The 25,395-nt window shown below is 35.2% G+C and overlaps 2 long non-coding RNA genes across 2 annotated transcripts; one reads left to right on the top strand and one right to left on the bottom strand.

Moving 5' to 3' along the window:
- Positions 1 to 3,423: 3,423 nt before the first annotated feature.
- On the bottom strand, positions 3,424 to 17,460 carry LOC127712641 (uncharacterized). Its single transcript, XR_007987221.1, has 3 exons — positions 17,429 to 17,460; positions 15,367 to 15,616; positions 3,424 to 3,572 (listed from the first exon to the last, which is right to left on the bottom strand). It is a non-coding gene; the product is annotated as an uncharacterized LOC127712641 (long non-coding RNA).
- On the top strand, positions 13,260 to 14,994 carry LOC127712642 (uncharacterized). The gene is made up of 2 exons (XR_007987222.1): positions 13,260 to 13,711; positions 14,079 to 14,994. It is a non-coding gene; the product is annotated as an uncharacterized LOC127712642 (long non-coding RNA).
- Positions 17,461 to 25,395: the final 7,935 nt, after the last annotated feature.

Raw genomic sequence — 25,395 nt, 5'->3', positions numbered from 1 at the left:
CATTACCTTCTTTGAGAATGTCGGTTACCCTTCCATTTTCGTTTTAGTGTTTTTTTTTAAATAAATTTATCAAACGTCATATATTTGGTTTCGTTTTTTTTTTTTCGTTTGTTTCATTTCGATTTCGTTTCTCATTTTAGTAAAAATACCCTTTTTTATCATGTATACGTTTATAGTCTGGCTCAAGCTATGCTGCCCACCAAAAATTCGTTTGTTCCAAACAGCGATTTTTTTTGCCATCCTTGTTTGTTTTAATAGTTCATCTAACCCCTTGTCCAAAAAACCTTCTGTACAAAATTCCGAAAAGTTTTTTCTTCATAAAAGAAAGTTTGGGGCTCCACATAACATGTTTAACCCTGGGGCCGGTATCATGAAGCAATCTTAGTGCTTAAGATCATCTTAAGATCATCTTATCTGCTAAGAGTGTATCTTGAAGTAATCTTAGAATGATTGACAGCCCTTAAGTTAAAATGCTTGTCCCGCTCGCAACCCTAAGAGTACTCTTTATCCTTCTCGGAACGCTCTCTTAGTTTTAATCTTATCGACTGGGTATCTTGAACGTCGATAATCAACATAAGATCGTCTTTGGTTACTCTTAGCAAATTTTAAGTGTATCAGCATTCTTTTTTTACTGAAAACTTAACAGAAAATTCGAAGAGTGGTCAGGGGCACCCCTATCTCTCTCTTAGTTGATAAACTAGCGCTTGCAATGTTCTTGCATGTGCGTTCAAGAGAATAAAATAGGATATCCAAAGGGTCTCCAGAGATCGAACAAATCCATTGGTTTTCCTAGACTACCGTAAGATTGTCCGTGATTACAGTATCGGCAAATGTCCCTAGTAACAGCATTTTGTTCTGCTGAATAGCTGTTAGCATTGTTTCCAAATCATCTTTGTTAAAGTTGGCCTTTCTCATAAAAAATAAAGAGATGTGGTATGATTGACAATTAGACAACTATCTTCCAAAGTTCAAATGAAGTGGATGTAAGCAATTATAGACAACTTTCAACAATGAGACAAGAAAAATTTCAAACAATTCAATTGAGAAAACCAATGGCCTAATCTATAACATTTTTAACAATTACGAAAAAACAAATATGACAGACATGAACCAACGACAACCAGTCCACTAAACTACAGGCTCTTGACTTGGGACATGCAGATAACGATTGTGGCGGGGTTAAACATGCAAAGTTTGTGAGCGCCCAGTCCTCCCTAGTTGACAGCGGAGTTACAGCACAATATAAGAACAAACTATAAAAAATAGTTGAAAAAGGCTTAGCTCATCAGATCGATACAAAACAGAAAAACTTCAAACAAAAACACAAACCGAACGTGGCAAGGTAGTTATACATCCATAATAACAAAAATGACACAAAGTACAGGTCTGAGAGTACTCGTAGTTACTGACAGCTAGTCCAAAGCCAATAACAACTAATAAAAAAATCATGTATCTAAGACTAAAATGTCAATCACTACACACACAACATCCAATGGGTTAAATGTAAAGACGTCATTAACAGTCAGAGAAAACATGACCTTGTGCAATGCCAAAATATAGGTATGGACAGATTGAAGTATCGTGAACGTGCATATGTGTAAAACAATAACATTTAATATGGTTTTAATTTACTGATTACAAAATCAATATTTATACCAATACAAAAATAAACCAATATTCAAAGATCTAATTACACTCAGTGTTGAATTGGTAACCTTTAAGAATAAGTTTATTTAAAGGATTAGTAAGTTTACCCAGATCGTATCTAAATTTTCGGGCTCGGTAAACAACATCACCGTAAAAGTTTTGCTGTGTTATTCCGTTTGAAATCTTTCTACAGGGACAGCCAAACCTTTTTAAATCAAAACTTTGTATCTATAGAAGAATTTAGTAAAGGTTTTAAATAATTTGTGGTAACGAAATTCATGACTTAATAATTTACCAGTAATACATAGATTACGTTCATTAAAATTCAAAACGTTACTACAGACACGGGCATACCGAACTAGTTGGGATATATAAACATCACAAGACGGTGGCAAAGGAACATCACCGTTCAAAAAAGAAAAATTAACAATAGGGAAAGACATATTGTCACTTGTTTTCTTCGGATCGTTTGGAGCACCTCCTCCTGTCATTTTTGTTTTTATTCAAATTTTAAAGTGTGCACCACATTTTTTATGTTATTTAGAATAGACAGAAAAAATATTACAGTCATTCCTTATAATTTAATTCTAAATTCCATTTTAAACCGGAGTAAATCATGAAAAAACGTTGACGACGTCACGGTCACATGACTAAATTATGTCTATGAGCTGATAAACAAAACACCGTCAGCCAATCAGAAGACGCGTTACATCCAAAATTAAATTATTCAATGTTTAAAAGTATTTCGTTAATATAAAAATAAGGAGACATGGTATGATTGCAAATGAAACAAATATCTGCCAAAGTTCAAATGAAGTGGATACAAGTAATTATAGGCAATCGTACGGCCTTTAACAATGAAAAAACCCCATACCGTATCGTCGACTATAAAAGGCCCTGACATGAAAAATATAAAACAATTCAATTGAGTAAACTTATAACAAAACATTTTATGAAAAACACATATGACAGACATGAACCAACGACAACCATAAGATAAAAAAACGACAACCCATGCCCTCAATTACAGGCTTGGGACAGGCACATATAGAATGTGGCGGGGTTAAACATGTTTGAAGGCGCCAACCCTCCCCTCACCCTGGACAGTGGTGCAACAGTACAACATAGAATAATCTATAAAATTCAAGTATTTAGTTTAAGTATGTTTTTCGAGCGTTCTATTAAACGCACACATGCATTTTACTACCGATTTTACTGCGATTTCTAATGTTCTCTTCAAAAATCAAAGACGGTCACTTCGGAAAATTCGAAGAGTGTTATCTTAACTCACAGTCGTAAGTGTATACTAAGATAGGCGTAAAATTGTTAAGAGTAACCCACGAGGGGATTGGAGATACGCTCTTAGCAACATGGTAATGTTCTCGTAAAACGTTCGTAAGTCTTCTCTTAAATGAAACTTAAGATAGGTTTTCATGAATCGATACTGGCCCCTGTTCAACAATCCGCTATCATTTGCAAAGTGCATGTAACAAATAAGCCAGTCATCATCCGAATTCGATATCCAGACAATCTAATTAAAATATCTCTGATTTCGTTATGCTCGTAAGCTAATTCGATAGATCTAAATTTTAATCAGATTGATATTCAGATAACATGACCATTGAATATTATTCTAATAGATACCGGTACCTTGATTTCCAGTATTTTTATTCCCGATTTTGTACATTTTTGTAAACATCAGGGATTCATTTACTTACCGACGCCATTTGCTCTGTTCCAAATTTCAACTTGCTGAACTGAGAAGGAAGATCCGAGGTCTACCCACCAATATGGCTTCTTGTCTAATTTCGTATGAAACATTGTAGATAGATCGCCGTCAACGCCATTTCTTGAAGAGAATCGACCAACCACTGAACTTTGACCTGTCATTTTATTGTAAGACACATCTTCCAAACGATTATTACCTGTAAGTGGATTTTAAAGAAAAAAGAATAAAAAGTCGTTGAACTGCCCCGCTATATTTATAAATATACAATTCGTCGTGACTCAATTGTTCAGAAATGAAAAGTTGGTGTGCAAAGTTGTACGTTTTGAAAAGCAATCTATAAGCGAATATTGTAATGCATAATCAAAATCAAAATGTATTTCTATTTGGAGAACCAGGATATACGTCAATAAGGAAACAACCCGATAATACAAATAAGCAAAAGAAAAAAAAACATATAGTAGACGACAACGTACAATCTTCAAAAGTAGACAGGTTGTCGTGAATATAGCGCGAACTACGTTCCTATGTTAATGTATTTTTTTTTGTCTACGTCGGAACGTCAATGACGTCGGCGTGGGCGGAAGTCATTCTATATGTTATTTTTAAAGGGCATCCAATACAGTTTCAAGGGAGTTAACTCTTGGCGCGACGTTAAGCGTTCGAATTCCCGCAAAAACGTCACTTTCTGCGGGACGTTATGCGTGTAATTTTCCGTAATAAGAACGATATTTTGTATAATCGATGCTCCAACTTCTACACCATTAAGATTAATTATAGAATAACTAATCGAAGAATTCAAATAGAGAAAAATATTCAACGAGTGACCGAACAACACATTAATTCACGAATGCGCGTAGCGCATGAGTTAATTATCAGTGTTGTTCGGTCACGAGTTGAATATTTTTCGATATTTGAATTCTTTGATTAGTTATTCTTTTTATTACATTGGCAAATGGCTTTTTTTAATGAAATTAATGTAGAAAATGTTAGGAACTATATCTTTTTTCTACGCATTCACAATTTGTTTTGATCCGACGTTATCGACGTCTTGACAACGCCTATTGTTGTATGACGTCAGAGAGTGAAATAACCACGTTTATTTCACATGTGAAATTATCGGTTTTTATTTGACGGGGAAATCAATGTAATTCAATGCTACCAATGTAATAATGCATTTGATTCTCACAGGATAAAAGTCTAAAAAAAATTATAAGAAATTAAACACCTTACTGTTTATGATGTTCCTCATTTTGACGTTTCTGTGAGATCTTCAACAAAATATCATATAGTGAGCAATTTCAAGACGACTGATCCTTTTGGTGTTAATAATATAATGCATGTCAATCATCATTTTTATTATCATTCATCATCCATGATCAAATTTGATTTGGATCCGATATTCTGACATTTTATTACAGCGCAGAAAACCAATGATTTTTAAAAACTAATACCGAAAGTTTCGGTACATGAAGAAGTAAATTTCCTAAATCAATATGGTTTTATGTTTAAAAGCTGCACAAATGTATATAAAGAAAAAACAAATTGGCACATTGTATGTCATGGAAAGAATATGAAAAGGAATTAAGGCAGTGTAACACAAATCTATCAATGGCCTTTAAGTGCAATGAAATAATAATATGTACAGTTTTAAATTACTTAATCATGTGAATATGTTTTGGAAACTGATTTAAATTATAAAAAAAATGTCCCCTAAATACTGAAATTCAGCTCGAAAAAGTTCGTACGCGTTATGACCTGAGATTTCATTCTTCAATGCAGGTCATGACCTGCATTTTCATTGTCATAGGTTGACAGGTATGCTAACGGAACAATTTATTCCATTTATTTATGTTAAATAAAAAATGGTATGCCGCTAATATTAACAATGATACAACTTTAATGAAAGAACAAAGTTCCAATTTTACTCCGCGTTGCACGTATTTTATCCAACAAAGGGCAATAACCAACATTTTTTTTCCTTTAAAACTGTTTACAAATATGTAAGAGAAATGACGGATTGACAGCAAATACAATGCAATTTCTAATATAATTAATATTTCCAAAATGGCATAACTCTTTTAAAAAGTAGTTGATAGGCACTGATTTTCGAACGTGTCCATACAATATAAGTTTTATAAAAATCTGGCAAGAATTGTACATTTGAAAAATCTAATAAACCGGAAGGACCGGAAGGACAGACAGAGGAACGGACGTGCGATATTTTATGTACCCCGCAATGTGCCGCACGATGGACAAAAATACATATAGTTATTTACCAATAACATTGCGCTATAAGAGAAGTATTTGGATTTTAATCACAAATTCGCCCCCCCCTCCCCCCTCAAAAGCATTAAATACTGAGGAGAAAGTATATACTAGTACAAGATTATAAATGCTTTAAGAAGTGACTTGCTTTAAAATCGTAATTTGGGAGGGTATAGTGTTGAAATTTGGGAGAAGAATAAATAGGAACAAAAACAAACCCAAAGTTATGGGGGATGTATAGGTAACATGTTCAGTCTTCTAGCTATTAATTCAATCGTTTTTGACAAATCAAAAATTATGAAAAATTATGAAAAATTTTAAAATTATGGTATAGTTTCTCTGTCTGATAAAAGCCGTCTTTAGCAAATTGAAGATTCTGCTTTATAAGATTTGTTTTTGTTTTCTGACAATTCCGTTTGCAGGAAAAGACCTCATGTAAGTAACCTTTGTGCTGTGATCCAGTGGAAATAAGTATATACAAGTGAACTTTAAAACAGGTTAAAAACAGTAGGAGCCTCCGAATTTTATTCAACTGTAATCATTTACCCGAATAAAAGTTTGATTTTATGAATAAATGTGATATTCTTACAAGAAATCAAAACGTGAATAAAAGGATTTTAAGGGGTATGTTAATGAAACAGCAGCCCACCGAACAAAACAAAACAAAAACATCTAGAGGTCAACATATGGTAAAAAACAATACACAAGTGTGTACAGTACATGTACCTGCATGTCAAGTTCTGAATTGCCGCGAGTCTTTTTAAGTTTAAAAAGCCGTAAAAAACATCAACAGTCCGTAATAACTTTTCTTGAGATGTTTCTCACTTGGACCACAAACAAAGAGAGGTATTTATGATTCACATGATTTTATTTCCAAAAACAATATTTCCAATTTATAGGTAGCTCTTTATAAGCAACATTTATACATCTGAAAAATGTCGACAATAACTTGCAGAGATAATTGGCGGGAGACGTCAAAATTGTCTGCCAGCGACGTCGTGCAATTTCGCGCTAACGTTGAGTTTAACAAGGGGGGCGAAGTTTTTAGGATAAATCGCTTTTATCTTCGAATCCATCACGGTTACATATATTTTTTATTCGAGACTTGGAGAAAGCATGACAAAATGCAGTTAATGTAGAAAAATGAGAAAAATGACATTTTCAGAAACACCCTATTTCCTTATTTTTAGGGTAAAAAATATGCCCCTTTGAGCATCTTGTCCGCAATGTCAAGCAAGGCTTAAATAATTATATAGTCATTCTTGTAGGGATTTATTTTTTTCCTTATTGTCACTTATCACAGCTTCAGATTGAACCAGTCTTATTAATTTACGACCAAGAATATCTACTCAAAAATTTTATAACATTGCCTAACTTTTTTACAAAATTGCACAAATCCCCAATTTTCAGCCTCAATTCTCTCGAAATCAAGCACGGTGACCTATGTTTTATTTTGTGTTTTATTCTATTACTAGACAGAAAAAATATTACAGTCATTTCTTATAATCTAATTCTAAATTCCATTTTAAACCGTAGTAAACCATGAAACAACGTTGATGACGTCACGGTCACATGACAAAATTATGTCTATGAGCTGATAAACAAAACAACGTCAGCCAATCAGAAGACGCGTTACATCCAAAATTAAATTATTAAATGGTAGACTTGAACGGCTGTATTTCTATATAATTCTTATATGATTCACATATTAGAGAATACGTTGATATGATTGGTTGAGAGGACTTCCAGTAGTTGTTCTTGACGTTGTTTATTTTTCGATAGACGACGTTGACCGAACTTCTTTTCGTAACCAATGTAAACAAGATGGCGGCGATAAGGGAGCTACCATTTGATTTTTATGGGGGGGAGCTAGGATGAAATTTGAAAAAAATAGGCAGGACAGGAGTTTTGAGTAAAAAAAAAGGCAGGATGAGTCATTTGCAAAAAAAAAGTCAGGACGACAATTTAGGTAAAAAAAAGTCAGGATAAACTTCAAAAAAAAAGGCAGGACCGAATAGAGTGAAAAATAAAAAGGCAGGACAGAGATTACAGCGAAAAAAAATGCAGGAAGAAAATTTTTCATCCTAGCCCCCCATAAAAATCAAATGGTAGCTCCCTAATGACACAATCCGGATCGACGTTAACAAAATTTATTTTCAATTCGCGTTAATAGGTCTTAATAGTTAAATTAAATAATAAACACAAAACATTCGTTTGAATGATGATAAGAGTTTTTGTAGTTTATTTTTTTATCAGATTGCAAATTTCATGCAGTACATATTTTTGATTTAACCAACAAATATATTCCATGATGCGCCAGGCCTATTCAATGACACAAATATACAATTAACGTGTGATAGAGGTTACGAGTGTGACAAAATAAATTCCTTATCTCCAATTTTAAAGAATTATAAGGATTAAACGCCTTTTTAAAGGAATTTATTGGTGTATAAACTGTACCAAGTCACTCACAAACATATCATAAAAGTCCTTCAGACTTTTATTTGTTTGTGAGTGAATTGGTCGAGTTTATACACCAATAAATTCCTTTAAAAAGGCATTTAATCCTATAATATCTCCTATCGCCACTACATCATGGTGCCGTGACTGTCGGAAACAATGGAATCAAAATTAAAAGCAGTACGAAGAGGACACAGAGGGCAAGTTACAAAGTTATTAAAGAAATTTGATGAGATTGAAAAGAACTCGGACTTAGACAAAGAAGATGTGAAACTAATATCGGATGCAATTGAACAGAAACAAAGGACTATAGTGGATTTGAATGAAAAGATACTGGATTTGACGTCGGAGGAGGATGTAGCGGAGGTAATTCAAGAGTCTGATGAGTATATGTTAATTTAGAGTCCAAACTTCGGAAAATTAGAAAAATATCACATTCTGATTCACTTTCTCAAAATGTCGCATCAACGTCTCTAGATCCAAATGCACACAGTTTTACGCCATCTTACCCCACAAATTCATCGCTTACCAATGCCAATGTTATACGCAGCAATGAAACTGAAATTAATGTACAGCCAACCCATTTTGATAATTTCCGCTCCATGCAAAATACCCATCGTGACTTGCAGTCTACAAATAATTTGTACAACCAACGCTTTTCTTCGGTATCAAATAGCAGTCAAAACCACAGATTACCTAAACTAGATTTACCGCACGTTGATGGGGACATTTTACAATGGCAAACCTTTTGGGATTCCTATGAATCAACTATCCATTTCAACAGTAATTTGACCGAGATACAGAAATTTAGTTACTTGAAGGCCCAACTCCATGGTCATGCCGCCCAAACTATTGAAGGTTTCGCACTGACAAATGCCAATTACACCACTGCCGTTAATTTACTCAAAGAGCGTTTTGGATCGCCTCACAAGATAATTCATGCCTACATGAAAGCGTTAATGGAAATGCCGACTCCTAGCAACAGTTTACAAAGCCTGAGAAGTTATGGGGACAAACTTGAAGCATATGTCCGGGACTACAGTCATTAGGTCAGACGCAAGAGATGTACGGAGCCCTGTTAGTTCCGGAAGTACTTGGAAAACTTCCACCTGAAATTCTCAAAATTATCGCACGAGAACATGACAGCGACAATATTTCTTTGATTGAATTACGCAAATCGATTGTAAAAGAAATCAAAATTCTAGAAGAAGGCCAGACTACAGTTTACGGAGATAATCACATGACCGCTACATTTTTCACCGGAGCGAAGTCGAGACAACAACCTCATTATGACCATAAACATACTAAAATGCCAAAAGGGACACACGCTTGTGTTTTTTGTGACGGAACACATCATTCTAATGAATGTATAAAGGTAAAGGACCCCACAGACAGAATTGCCGTAGTAAAACGTAAGAAATTATGTTTTAATTGCCTTGGATCTCATCTCGCCAAAGAATGTAAATCACACAATAAATGCCGAAAATGCAACAAAAAGCACCATACAAGCCTGTGTGGAGGTCGATTTGTAGCTGAACAGAAGTCACAGTCAGTAACGTCGGGGGGTCAAAATAGAGATAAAGCTGTACCAGTTGTAATGCACACGTCATCTACAGTTAAACAACACGCAAGTGTTTTGTTGAAAACCGCAATAGCACCAGTTTATTTTGAACACAATTACGCAGAAGCAAGTATTTTATTTGACGAGGGTGCTCAACGTTCCTTCATAACTGAGAGTTTAGCCAGGAAGCTAAATGTTAAAGCCATAGAAAAAGAGACAGTTCAACTTGCTGCATTTGGAGACGTAAGTAACAATGTACGCCAACTTGAATCTACAACTATTGATATACAGACCGATTCTGAAGAGAAGATACCAATTCACGCACTGATTGTGCTAACCATATCCGTTCATATGCAGACCAACATGACTCGTTACGTAAGAAATTTGCCGTATTTGAAAAGTCTTAAACTAGCGCATCCACTAAGTTCACATGAACAGTTTGAAATTTCGTTGCTGATAGGAGCAGACTTTTACTGGAAGATAGTGGAGGATAAGGTGATAAGAGGTGATGGACCCACAGCAGTTAGTTCCAAAATTGGCTATTTATTGTCCGGACCAGTTATCGATAACAGGACTTCGTTAATTTCTCCCGTCCTTTTGAATATCATTTCAAGTCATCATATGGAGGAGAAAAGTATTGAAAACTTCTGGAAGTTAGAATCACTCGGGATAAATCCAGCTGAAACAGATGAAGATTTAAAGTACCTACAGACATATCAACAGACTTCACTGAGATTTGAAAATGGACAGTACCACGCCAAGTTGCTATGGAAACAGGACCACCCTTACTTGCCATCAAACTTCTATATCGCGAAATCGAGAACAGAGAGCACAATCAGAAGACTTTGTCGGGAACCAGAGCTACTTCATAGATATGGGGATATAATTAAAGACCAAGAGAAAAGAGGATTTATAGAAAAGGTAAATGAAGATACATTTCCGGTAAAAACTCATTATATTCCTCACCATGCTGTAAAAAAGGACTCAGCTACCACACCCATTAGAATTGTATACGATTGCAGCTGCAGACAATCGCCACACCATGCCAGCTTAAATGACTGTTTAATGCCTATACCGCCAGTACTTAATGATCTTACAAAAATTCTGATGGGATTTCGACTGAACAAAATTGGAGTGAGCACAGATATTGAGAAAGCCTTTCTATATGTTGGCCTAGACAACAGTGACAGAGATGTAACACGCTTCCTATGGTTGAGCGATCCGAATGACCAAACTAGCCAGCTGATTACTTACAGGTTCAAATCTGTATTATTTGGCGCCACATGTTCTCCATTCAGTATCTTAAATGCAGCATTACTGAAACACTTAGATAAATACAAAACGGAAACTGCATCCACCATAAAGAAGGATTTGTATGTTGATAATGTTTTGTCAAGCCTTGAAAATGAGAAGAAAGCTCTTATATATTTCTGTAAAGCAAGATCGTTAATGTCAGAAGCTGGGTTTAATCTACGCTCTTGGACATCTAATAGTAGCCATCTACGAGAACTTGCAGAAGCTGAAAATGTACTTGACAAATCCACCAAAACGAAAATACTTGGACTACGTTGGGATACAATTACAGACAAACTTTCCTTTCCGGAAGTAAAATTTATCCATGCAGGAAATCGGAAATATCACAAAGCGGGAGATTTTAAGCCAGTCATCAAGGATTTACGTTCCGTTAGGACTTTTAAGCCCTATTACTGTGAGAGCCAAAATACTAATGCAAGATTTATGGAGACAGAAAATAGACTGGGACAAACCTATACCGTCATCGGAACTACAACATCTATGGATAAAACTTGCTAAAGATTTAAAGATGCAACTGTAGAAATGAAAAGGCACTATTTCACAAGCTCGTCAGTTAACATGAACCACAATAAATTACATGTTTTTGTCGATGCAAGTATGGACGCATATGGAGCTATAGCATATATTTGCAATGGAAGTCATTCAGCAGTAGTAATGGCGAAGAGTCGTGTAGCACCACTAAAGAAGTTGACTCTTCCACAACTAGAACTAATGGCCGCACTTATCGGCGCTCGCCTTGCTAGTCACATCAGGACTACCCTACCTAGCAACAAAGTCGTATTTTGGTCAGACAGTCAAATTGTTCTACACTGGTTGAATACGTCAAGACAGTTAAAACGATTTGTACAAAACAGAATTAATGAGATCAGAAATTTGACTGCACAGGATAAATGGAGATATTGTCCAACTAAAGAGAATCCAGCAGATTTACTGACTCGAAGACTGCGGAACAATTTTTACAGAACGCACTTTGGTTTAACGGACCCGAATGGCTAACCGATGAGGAAAAATGGCCGACATGGAAGTCAACGCTCACAGATAGTACCGTATTATCATCCTTCGTAGAACACGAAAACAACGACGACCCAACAACAAAAGAAGAAAGTAACAGTCAAAATGAAGCAGGAATTGACATTATTATGGACATTACTCGGTACAGCAGTTTATTCAAAACTATCCGAGTGACCGCTTTTATTCTAAGATTTTTAGCCAACTGTAAAATTCCAAACTCACAGACAAAACCCGACCAGCTAGTGAATTACAACATGCCATGAAATTATGGATAATGAACTGTCAGCAGAGACAATACTCGGAGGAAATTGCAAACTTGAAGTCACAGACCAGCAAAAGATTGTCGCTCGTGAAACAGTTAAGACTATTTCTAGATAAAACTGGAACTATTCGTCGCACCATTGACAGAGACTGCTAGATTCCCTTATTTATTACCTAAAGACCATCTACTTACTCGATTGGTTGTACTAGATGTACACGAAACATTAAAACATTCTGGAGTACTAGCTACCGTAACACAAATACGACAAACATATTGGATTCCGTCCATTCACCAGTATGTGAAGAAAGTTTTACACAAATGTATAACTTGCCGTAAAGTCAGTGGTAAACCATACATAGCACCTGATCCGCCGCCGTTGCCGAAAATCAGATTGACAGAAGCTCCGCCTTTTACAGTCACTGGAGTAGACTTTGCGGGACCCCTGTACGTTAAGGACAGAAATGGAAATGAGAGAAAGGTATTTATCTGCCTGTTTACGTGTGCTTCAACACGTGCCGTTCATCTTGAAGTAGTACCTGACCTTACAGAAGAATCATTTATACAGTCATTTAGAAGATTACTAGCCGTAAATCTCTCCCTCGCACAATGATTTCGGATAATGCGTCTACATGCTTAGCAGCAGCCGACACAATACAGAAACTCACAAGTTCATCAACTTTGAAAGACAGACTTGCAAAACATGGGACTACATGGACGTTCATACCACGACGCGCACCTTGGTATGGAGGTTTTTGGGAGGTCTTATTGGTTTGACAAAAACTTGTTTGAGAAGGACACTTTGTAGGTCATACGTCACTATGGAGACACTTCAAACTATCCTCACAGAAATTGAAGCGATTATCAATGACCAACCCCTGACATACGTTTCTTCCAATATCACAGACGAAGAGCCTTTGACACCATTGTGATAGGGTCATTTATATATTGAAATTATTTATTTGCAATGTACATATATTTTATTATTTATTATTTTCCATGTCCTTATAATTGTAGTTTAAAATATATGTAGTATTGATTTATTACGAAAGTATGGACATAAACAGTAGATTAATACAGGTGATCAATACTTTATATACATGTTTTTACTATTGTGATGTCATATCGACTGTTTAGTTGTGATGTAAGTCTTGTGATGTCATTTCGTATATCTGTGTGATGTAGATTTGGTACAGGAGTTTCATTGGACGATTATGTCACAAGGGATTAATTCTATTTTCTGATTGGTTAGATTTGACCGAGGGAAATTACAAAATTTTGATATTGTTTGAGAGAAAGCACTGGATCATTTTGTCTTGTGTAACTTTCGGAAATTTATTATATTTCTGTGATTATTTATTAGGAAATGTTCCTGTTGTCTCTAAGAATAAAGATTTAAATGTTGACAGTTGAATTATTGTTACCAGTACGTGTGGTATTATAACCTAAGTCCCATGATAGACAGGTAATTAAATGTTTTATGTTATAATGTAAACAATGATTAAATAATGAATTGATTGATCTTGATTGTGGTATTTGATCAGTGTTTGTATAATGTTTACATTTTTGAAACTTTCACAGTTTGATTAACGTATAAATAAAGAAATACTATTTAATAATTATTTGAATATTGTATATTGAATATTATAGCAATTTAATTACTATAAAGAATAACCTTCTTTTCATACTTATGTATTTGTGATACTTTGCAATAGCACTTTTATTTATTTACTGTTAATTATCAGGGACTAGATGTACAATTGTCTTTTAATGCATAATGTGATATTATTGTTTAATACATCTGTTTATGCATATTATATTGTCAATTGCAGGGTTATATTCTTACCATCTATTAAATATTTCCTGTACACAAGGGTGTCTAGTTTTTGTGATTAGCCAGTGGCCACCCCTGTTACACCTGCTATACGGAAGGAAAATAACCACAACTCCGTATCCGCAAACAGACGTTCAAGATACAGCTAATATTTGCAGTGGAAAATCGGAGATCTTGAAACGTGCTCAACTACAGAGAAACATACTGGACAATTTTTGGAACCGTTGGAAAAAGGAATATCTCACGTCATTACGAGAATTCCATCGGACTACAGGAAACAACGACAGAGCAGTCAACACTGGTGATGTCGTGCATATTCATGAAGACATGTTACCAAGAAGCAAATGAAAACTAGCAATCGTCGAGGAACTGGTGACGGGAAACGATGGACACGTCAGATCTGCCGTAGTGAGAACTAGCAAAGGACATACAACGCGACCCATTGTTAAACTCTATCCAATTGAAGTGAATGGAAAAACTGACCGTGTACGAACTAACGATCCTATCGATCACGTTAAATCTGACGAAAATACAGGTCGTACTTTATCAAAAAGAGAAGCATCAGTCCGAGCGAATGAAAGAATTCACAAGTGGATACATGGACAATAATTTGTCAAAGTTAAAGTTAAATTCAGTGAAATCTAATATTGACAGTTAAAAGTTAATTTCACTTTCTACCGTAAGTTACCATAGACAATTTTGAGAATTATTTCATTTAAAATAATTAATTGGTAACTAGAAAATTGATTTTTTATATAATTGTTTTTATTTTCTTTTGCGCGCCCGGAGAATGTCGTGAATATAGCGCGAACTACGTTCCTATGTTAATGTACTTTTGTTTGTCTACGTCGGAACGTCAATGACGTCGGCGTGGGCGGAAGTTATTCTATATGTTATTAAATGGTAGACTTGAACGGCTGTATTTCTATATATCTCCTATCGCCACTACACAGGTGTCTATAAAATACAAAAAATAGACCGGTGTCTCTACAACAGTATAAAAAGATTGTGAATCGATATAACCACCCACAACAACTTTTTTTCTTGGTATGGCGAAATGATATTTTTAGACTTTGGTTAATTTCTTAAACCAGTTTCCCATCTGCAATAAAAATATGAAATTTGGAGTCAATAAAGCATTCTCCCAATAAAAAAAGTTATTGAGTACACGAACGATGCTCTCGACAAAGACCAGGTACAAAAGTCTCACAGATGTAAATTCCCAGTCAATTTCTGAAAGTAAATAAAAATGGCATGCGATTCATATTCCATTTCGTATACCATACCTTCACACCGGTTTTCCAGAATTTGTTTGATCATCTTTTCACGACTTTCAAGTGTTGTTTTCAGCCTGTTCTCGGCTTCGAAGATTCTCTTTAATAGTTTTTGGTTACTGACCAGATCTCCTTTATAATGGGAAATGGAAAGTTTGCAAGCAGACGACAACATAATACATCCGAATATCAAAACAGTAGCCCAGTATAGCATTTTAGCAAATTTCATACTGTTGTAAACAGCCAACAGTAATCATTTGAGCTGTAAAAAAAGAAACACTGGATAAGATAATATCACGCAAAATATCAATTAACAAGTGTTTGTGTATTACGGAACTGATTCGAACGATCCTAAGTATATAAAAAAAAACTTTACTTCAATTTCTGTTATTGATAATTCAAAGCAAGGAGACTACCATATAAAAACAAGGAGATGTGGTATGATTGCCAATGAGACACATATCCACCAAAGTTCAAATGAAGTGGATGTAAGCAATTATAGGCAACCGTACGGCCCATACCGTATAGTCGACTATAAAAGGCCCCGACATGACAAATATGAAACAATTCAATCGAGAAAACTAACGGCCTCATTCATAACAAAACAATTTACGAAAAACAAATATGCCAGACATGATTCAGGCTTAGTCTACAAAGCGTTACATGGTTTAGATGATATCAACTGGATGAGGGGGTGGACAGGGGGTACCCTTCTCCCCCCCCCCCCCCCCATCCCACATCCCGCCCCCTTATCTCCCACCTCCCACTTTTATAATCTTTTTTTCTCTCCCACCTATTTTTTGTCTCCCACCTCCCGCCCTCGCCCCCAACCTCCCACCTCCCTCAAAAACTGTCCACCCCTCCTGGATGAATCTATTTACTTTAGCACCATCTAATACAATTAGAGGTCACTCTTGAAAACTATTTAAGAAACAGTGTAAGACGACACATAGACTAAATACTTTTTCAACTAGCTATAGAATAGTGGATCAGTTGAATAACCTGTCAGATTTAACAGTGACGGCAAAGACTTTGAATAATTTTAAGTCTGCGTTCGATGGCGAAAACTGGAACCCGTATAAATTTATAAGTTCGTGTTAATTTATAAGCTGCGCACACCTATATAAGTTTTTCTTTTTTGTGATAATTTTTCATATCACGCTACTCGCTTGAGATTCATAGGTTTCATAACGAGTGAGAATTGGATATCGCTTGATATCAACTCGAGTTGTTAAATTTCAATATATAATTGTTACTATTTAAATTAAATAACAAGAGTTGATATCACTGAAGCGATATCCAATTCTCACGAGTTGTTGATTATAGGTTTCATAACGAGAGAAAATTGGATACCGCTTGATATCAACTCGAGTTTTTTAATTTCAATATATTACTATTTAAATAAAATAACAATAGTTGATATCAAGCGATATCCAATTCTCACGAATTGTTAAAGCTATTTCTCTTATGGTCAACATTCCCATTGTGTAAAATATAAAAAATCCGCGAATAGATGATATGGTCTTTTGAACATACAAATATGACGTCATATGTCCTATTCCAGCGACAAACTTTGACATCAGCCATTTTAAAACTTTTTGTACGCTTCAGAAAGTAATAACTTTTGATAAAAATAAAATTTTAAGGTGAAAAGTGTGAGTGTTTTGTATATTCTAGAAGAAATCACATATGTCTGTTGCCATGGACGAAATGTAGATCGTCTTAACCTTTGAAAGTTATCAATGACCTAAAGAAAAGCCAATGGAAAGGTCGTAATATTGTCAGATGATACTAGATAAGCCAATCAAATTAACTCAGTTTTCGTATCACTTTTTCGTATCATACTCCGTGCAGTGTGGTTCGAAAAATATCTCTTCATGCAAGAAATAGATAACATGTACACAACCATAAGAGAAAGAAAGTTATCGACAGAAACTAAGGTCGCCCTTCGATGAGAGTGTTGCTGAGAAATACCCTCTCGTTTGAAAAACCATCGCCGTAATCTATAATCATAATTCCATTCCATTTATCTAGAAAATAAAATAGCACAGAGCATACAAGTCTGCCTTCTTACCTTGTCGTTCGCCTAGACAGTCAGAAAACAAGCCCCTAGAAACGACCGTTGTTGCTACTTTCTAAAGACAACAATGGGACTGATACTAAAGCCCGCCATTCTGAAGTTGCGTTAATTTCGCGGAAAAAAATGAAATTGGCGGCAATTTGGAAAATATTCACTTTTTCTGTTTCTTACTTGCCGTTGGAGTTAGAAATTGGTGTCTTTTTATATATCTTAACCATGTGTCTTATTAAAACAGAAAATATAACTCAAATTAAACGTCCTATATAAACAAATATGTTGACGATTATGCGAAATTGTCTGCTATTTTTGTTCTTATGTTTTCACAGATAAACTAAGATTATTTATATCTATAGAAGAACAAACAAATTAATGCGTATCTTAAACTTTAAAAACAATTTCAAGTCCATTTGAACTAAATTCCGAAGGAAAGACATTTTTTGACATTGTAGGTTTTTTACAGTCTTACACATCGATGTCAACATGTATGTGAACCGAATGTACACACATTTAGTTTATTTCTTTGCAAAAGCAATGGCGCATTCAGTTTAATAATTTGATACCAATAACTCCTTAAATGACTTGATTTTCAATTTTGGTGATGTTGACTTATCTGTAGATCGTAGCTTGATGCTCATTTTTGATGATTACATATTCTCTCTATATATATTATAGTTTTCAGAACAATTGCCAAAAAACACAAAAAATTACAACACTTGTAATTCAAGGGCAATAAATCAATTAAGGTATCAGTTTACAATTTTAGTTATGTTTGACTCATTTGTAGATCTCGATATGCTAATCATTTTGATCGTTTCCAGTTTCTCTCTATCTAGTATAGTATACAATGCAAGTGCGAAAACGCTAAAAGGGGCCACGTTCAATTTTTCGTAGATCTTATTTAGGCGATTATGTTTGCTGTTCATAGTTCTGTCTTTTTAAAAGTTTCCATGAAAAAGTCCGGGACCCCCCTCCCCCCCCCTCCCCCCCCAAAAAAAATCGCCATTATCAGTCGGCAATATCTCCTATAAGAGTCGATTGACAATTTCTGTTACTTTCACTTATTTGCTGATCATATCTAGCTGTATATTTGATTTGTTGAAAGATTTTCTCAATCTATAAATATAAGATCATTGTAAAAATGATACCCTCAAAATTCCGTTTTGGCTTTCTTTGTTCATCAGATGTCACGAATAGGAAGTTTTAGAAAAGCAACAGAAAAAAATAATTTTTGGGGAAATTAAAAGGTAGGTAGATCTTTATGCGATGCACATATGTGCCAGTCAGATTTTTCTTTCCGTTATAGTTTTTAAAAAATAAGACAAGAACCTGCAATTTACTCTTATTTCCATTTTAAGCCATGACGGCAATTCTTTTTTTTTTTTTAATGTGGAACAAAACAAAAAGCTAATGTAATTTACTCTAAGGAACATTCAAAAAATGTTTAATCTCTGAACCTTTTAATAATTCCCATTTTTTTAAATGTTTGAACAAAGTGAATGCACCCTAAGGATATTGGTTATATTCCTATTCCTTCACTCACTTACTCACTTAGATAAGTTGATCCTGCACTTTTTAGTGTTTATTTTGTTTTTTTAATTCTGTGTTTATTCCCCTTTGGATTTTTTTGTCATCAGAGGTCTTCAATAGGTAAGGTACTGCAGTGGCGGATCCAGAACTTTTAGTAAGGGGGGGGGGGGGGGGGGGGCTCCAGTCACGCTTCAGTGATTCCCTATATAATCAACCAATTTTTTCCCACGATTATTTTATGTTTTATCTTGTTTTAAGTCATGAAAGAAGTTCTGAGTCCAATGAAATTAAAGGAAGAAATCAAAGTTCTAAAACTGTAGATTTCCTTCCTGTCAATGTGATGTTTATACATCTAATGATAAGGGTGTCTAGTTTGCACAAGTTTTCGGAATTTGGGGTTTTATTTGTCACTTTCGTGTTTGATTTGGCTTTCAAATGTTGTGATTTTAGTGCAATTAATGTAGACGAAACGAGATGCGTACCAATTTATAATGTCTGGTATCTTTGACGAGTTTTCACAGTTGTTTGAGAGAACGAATGATCATATGGCAAAATCAAGGGTACTTTATTTAAATCATTTGCACCACGTGACTTTGTCCCTTTTGATCAAATTACTTCCCTTAGCTTAAGATTGAAAATATAATTTATTATAGATTTGCGGATAATCTAGTCCTTTTCCGTCATATATCTAAAACTAGTGTATCTTTAAAAACTTCCTTTGGCGGATATTTACAAAAATGCTGTGTAATTCTAAGGGAAAATGCTTAAAATTTGACTTTTTACGAAATGGGAAGGTTGAAATCATCATGTTTTTAAAAGAATTTGGCCGAAAACTTAAGAAAGCAGGTAAGTTAAAAGTTATTTAACTTTAAAATTCAACCTACAAGGTGTTTCCCTATAAGCGAACAAATCAAGAACAATATCTTCTTGCATGTGTATTTCTGTTTTGAATCTTGCTATTTTACGATTTTACGTCATTTTATTTGATCTTATATAGCAATTACACAATGGTTACGCTTCCGATTTTTTAAACTAAAAAGGCCGAAAGATTTCAGAGTAGACAATGTCCATTTGTACACGAACAGAAGCCTAAAAACATGTACAATTCACCTATATGCGAACAAATTGTTCATTCGACATAGGTATTTGCATATTGGCATTTTTATTAAAAGGGCTTATATAATCCTATTGTAATGGCTGCCGTCATGATAAGGCAAAATGGCCGCTATGCAAATTAGCAAATTACCCCAAATTTTGCCATATGTATAGATTGTCATGTAAGGATATTTATATCTGTTTTAGTCAGTCGAAATTTTACCACTGCAATTTGCCTTTGGGAACTTCTCCTTTTTAATACTAGTAAAATTGAGAATGGAAATGGGGAATGTGTCAAAGAGACAACAACCCGACCAAAGAGCAGAAAACAGCCGAAGGCCACCAATGGGTCTACAACACAGCGAGAAAATCATTTTCAACTTCATAGCAGTACGAAGTTGAAAATGTGTATGATATCAAAGCTGGTAAATAGTGAAACGGTGTGAAACCAGTGTTAATTAGTCTAAAGGCCAACAACACCTAGTCTAAAGATGAAAAGGCTGTAGATTTCTCATATAAACTGATCCGAAGCATCAGAGACATATATACATATGTGTATATATGTCTCTGAAAACATTCAAGAAATACACATGTGTATATACGTCTCTGAAAATATTAAAGAAATACACATGTGTATATACGTCTCTGAAAATATTAAAGAAATACACATGGGTATATATGTCTCTAAAAACATTAAAGAAATACACGTGTATATGTCTCTGAAAACATTAAAGAAATACACATGTGTATATATGTCTCTGAAAACATTAAAGAAATACACATGTGTATATATGTCTCTGAAAACATTAAAGAAATACACATGTGTATATATGTCTCTGAAAACATTAAAGAACAAGTCTGACAAAAACAAACAAGTCCACAAAACACTACACAGAAAATTAAAGATTGAACAACATGAACCCCACTAAAACTTGAGAGTAAACAGGTTCTCCAGGGGCGGATCCAGGATTTTAGGTTAGGTGGGGGCGCAAACTTAAAGTTTTGCCCATCGGAGCGACGCGAAAAAATTTTTGAGGTAAAATTATCGAAATATTCTTCTATTAAGCTGAGGACAACCCATGCTTTGCGAATTTTAGGGTGGCGCACGAACGCCACACCCCCACCTGAATCCGCCCCTGTTCTCTTGAATGGTTGTAAGCAGTTTCAATTGAAGGCAGACATCTTTTTTCTCCTGACAAGCAATTTCTGATGATAATTCGCATTAGCCATATCGATGAAAGGAATATAGGATTGGGACAACAAATTAAATTTAGCATATCTGGTGTGGTCATCTGTGCCGCAGATCTTAACCCGTTGTGAATTAGGGTTTGGATGGCGGTTTACAGAATAGAGAATAAAGGGCAAAAAATATAAATAATAGAGAAAAATGGAGCAAAATATAAAGAATAGAGAATAATGAGGTACTAAAATATATAGAATAGAGAATAATGGACAAAAAGTATAAAGAGTAGAGAAAAATGGCATAGAAAATTAAAGAGTACAGAAATTTAAGAATACTTTGTTCAGTGACTTGCGTGTACGCAGCTACATTTTATTAAGGAAATCATGATACGAAACCTCAGATCTGTGTTGCTATCATGAGGGGCCTGATTGGGGGGGGGGGGGGGGGGGGGGGTCTCATCACGATTCACGAGTTGATTTTTTTGTCAATCACGATTCACAGAAAATAAATTTCCATGATCACGGATCACGAAAATATAAAAAAAAAAAAATCTGTAGAAAAACGGATCACGATAGCGAAAATGCGCCGATCACGAAGAACGAAAATAACCCATCAGGCCCCTCTATCATCTGGAATAAATACTCTACATGCAGAGCTTCTGTAATTTTGCTAGATTAATATGAAAAAATCATGTTTTCAAAATTGACATCATCTTCTTTGTAGTGCTGATCTGATCCTTTGATAATCTTGACAAGACTTATAGCTAGGTGCTTGTTTGCCTTTCTATGATTTGGTAATCTGTTTATCATAGTTACTTCTTATGCTACTTCTAGAAACTTTTTTATTTTCAGGATTTGAAAGCAGGACGTATCAGACCTTGAAATTGCCATGTACTTGCTATGATATGCTACAATATGTGTTGTTATCGGTGTTCCACTATCTGTATCACTCTGCTCAGCTCTTCTTAAAATTGCATATTACGACTTTGTGACGTCAACTACGTTAACTCGTCCTAAATAATTTTGACCCGGACAAACCAACAACGCCAGAATGAATAAACACATGTTGATAGGTTTGACCCGAACTTACCAAGTCTTCTTCCAGTTTTCTGGTGAAACAAAGAAAAACATTTGTTTCTATCATGTGAAATACACAAATACAAATACAACCAATCCATTAATGGCAGACAGTATATCCGAAGCATCCATCCCATCAACATCAAGATCCAGCATAAATTCCCCATCAATTAACTGCTCAACTTTCAGTACAGATATACCGATCATGACATCATCACCTAAACCAATAAAAACCAAGACAGTACCAAAGAAACAGTTAAGAATCCTAAACATCAATTTCCAAAGCGTAAGGAAAAAAGGTAAACTCCTTGAAACATTACTTGAATCAACTGAACCAGATATAATCATAGGCACAGAAACATGGTTAGACTCAAACATCAAGTCAAGCGAGATAATCCCTGATTATCTTAACTATGATATGGAACGCAGAGATCGCCCAAAAGACCCCCATGGGGGAGTAATGATAGCTGCTAAAAAAACATTACAGCTAGGGAACATCACAAAAAGCAAAGACATAGAATTAATTACTGGTACAATAAATCTAGAAGGGAAAAAGAAAATGCTTGTAGGTGCTTTCTACCGACCACCGGATAAAACTGACGACACATATCTGAACCAAACAAAGAATGAAATAAATACCATCAGAACGAAACACCAGAAAGACATATTCTTAATTGGAGGCGACTTCAACTTACCAGACATTAATTGGTCAGAACAATCTATACTAAACAGACAATATCCAATCAGGACCAACCAAACTTTCTTGGAGATTGTAGCTGATAACGGATTGGAGCAAATTGTAGACTTCACCACACGTAAAGACAACACCTTGGACCTTATACTCACCTCTCATCCAGCTTTTAAACTACGTTGCAAACCATTACCATCAATAGGAAACAGTGACCATGATATCGTCCTACTAGATTTGGCATGCAAACCATTTAAACCAAAGCCAGTGAGAAGAAAAATTTACTTATGGAAGAAAGCAGAAATACACAAAATAAAAGAAGACTTGGCCAATTTTAACTCATCTTTCATTAACACTGTAGACAGAAATGTTGAAACCATGTGGCAAGCATTCAAAAAAGCAATCCAAAATAACATAGATAAGAGAGTACCAACAAAAATGAGCCAAGGAAAACACACACATCCATGGATAAACACCACCATTAGAAGGAAGATAAATTAAAAAAATAAAGCCCACAAGAAGGCCAGGAAAACGAATTAGAAAAGAGACATGGATAGATATAAGAGACTCAAACAGGAAACACAATGGGAAGTCAGGCAAGCCAACAAAAAATATATGGAAGAAGTAAGCACCAATTATAAAGACAACTCGAAGAAATTCTGGTCATATATAAAGAGCAAAGGTCAAGAATGGACAGGTGTAGCACCATTAAAGAACAAATTGGGATTTCTTCAAAGCGACAATAAAAGCAAAGCTGAGATACTCAATGATCAATTCCAGTCAGTATTCACAAAGGAAAACCTAAATAACTTTCCTAACAAAGGAAAGAGCCCATATTCCACCATGGATGATATCAAAATCAGCACTAAGGGAGTACACAAACTACTCAAAAACCTTAAACCACACAAAGCTACTGGTCCAGACTCAATTCCATCCTTCATCCTGAAAACAGCGGCAGACCAACTCGCTCCTTTTCTAACAGATCTGTACCAAACATCCCTGAACACCGGAGAAGTCCCACAAGATTGGAGAGATGCTAACGTGGTACCCCTATTCAAGAAAGATGAAAGACATTTAGCTTCCAACTATAGACCTGCATCATTAACTTCCATCACATGTAAGGTCTTGGAACACATAGTCCACAGCAGTATTATGGACCATTTTGACAAACACAACATAATTACCAACGCATAGCATGAATTCCGCAAAAAACGATCATGCTAATCACAACTTATAATAACAATCAACGACATTGCAAAGAAACTGGAAAAAGGATCCCAAGTTGACATCATCCTTCTTGACTTTGCAAAGGCATTCGACAAAGTACCGCACCACCGCCTTTTACACAAACTAGAATTTTATGGAGTAAACCCTAAAGCTACAAAATGGATTCAATCATGCCTTGAAAACAGAATGCAAAGCGTAATATTAGAAGGAGCTGTCTCCTCTCAAGTTACTCAGATTTATATATAAATGAGGAATTTTTACAGGTATAGATTTGAAGACCCTGCAGAATGTGTTAGTAATTGAAATTTTAGTTTCAAAAGGTTTGGATATTGAAATATACTTACCATATAATCTGATAGTTAATAATTTAAAATAAAGGCCCAAATATTTCGGTAAACAGGAAGTTGTTGAGTGATGAATCTGAAAACGCATCACACGATATAGCTGACTTATATAAACCCTGAAACCAAATTTCAGAAATCCTAATGATGTAGTTCCTGAGAAAGCTGCGAGGAAAAATATTCATGGGACGGATGGACAGATGGACGAATGGATGGACAGACGGCCGGAGAAATAGATGGACAGACAGACAGAAGTAAAACAGTATACCCCTACCTTTATAAAGCCAGGGGCGTAGCTACCCGGAGGCACGGCAGCACGTGCATCCACGTTTTCACAATAAAAAAAAAAATGAGAGAGAGAGGGAGAGAGAGAGTGAGGGACAAAATTAACATATAGGAATTGGTCTTTCTATGTATGCATTTTAAAAACTACACAAAGAATAAAAGCAAGAGGAATACACATGCAGAGGAATTTTTAATCCTGTAAGACATGTATATGTACGATAAATACATACAACTGGTGTAAACTTAGAGGAACTTTTTATATTACGGGCATTGTTTAGAAAATACCAGCTACATAGTTGTTGGTACCACAACCATACCGTATACTCGCTTTGAGTGTAAAAAAAACATAATCCCTCTAGGGTTAACAAAAAAACTTGAAAATTATTATTTTCCGATTCGCCCCAAAGCACACATCTTACTAGAATGAAGACTTTTCAACTCGTATCGATCCGGGAATAATGACTGTAACCTTGTGAACTAGTTCAATATTAACTAAGTATGTAGGTCTTGACAACACGAATAGTTCATTTTCACATCAC

This window comes from Mytilus californianus, unplaced genomic scaffold (assembly GCF_021869535.1).
Source record: "Mytilus californianus isolate M0D057914Y unplaced genomic scaffold, xbMytCali1.0.p SCAF_8, whole genome shotgun sequence".
Lineage (NCBI taxonomy): Eukaryota > Metazoa > Mollusca > Bivalvia > Mytilida > Mytilidae > Mytilus > Mytilus californianus.
This window is presented reverse-complemented; position numbering and strand designations above follow the sequence as displayed.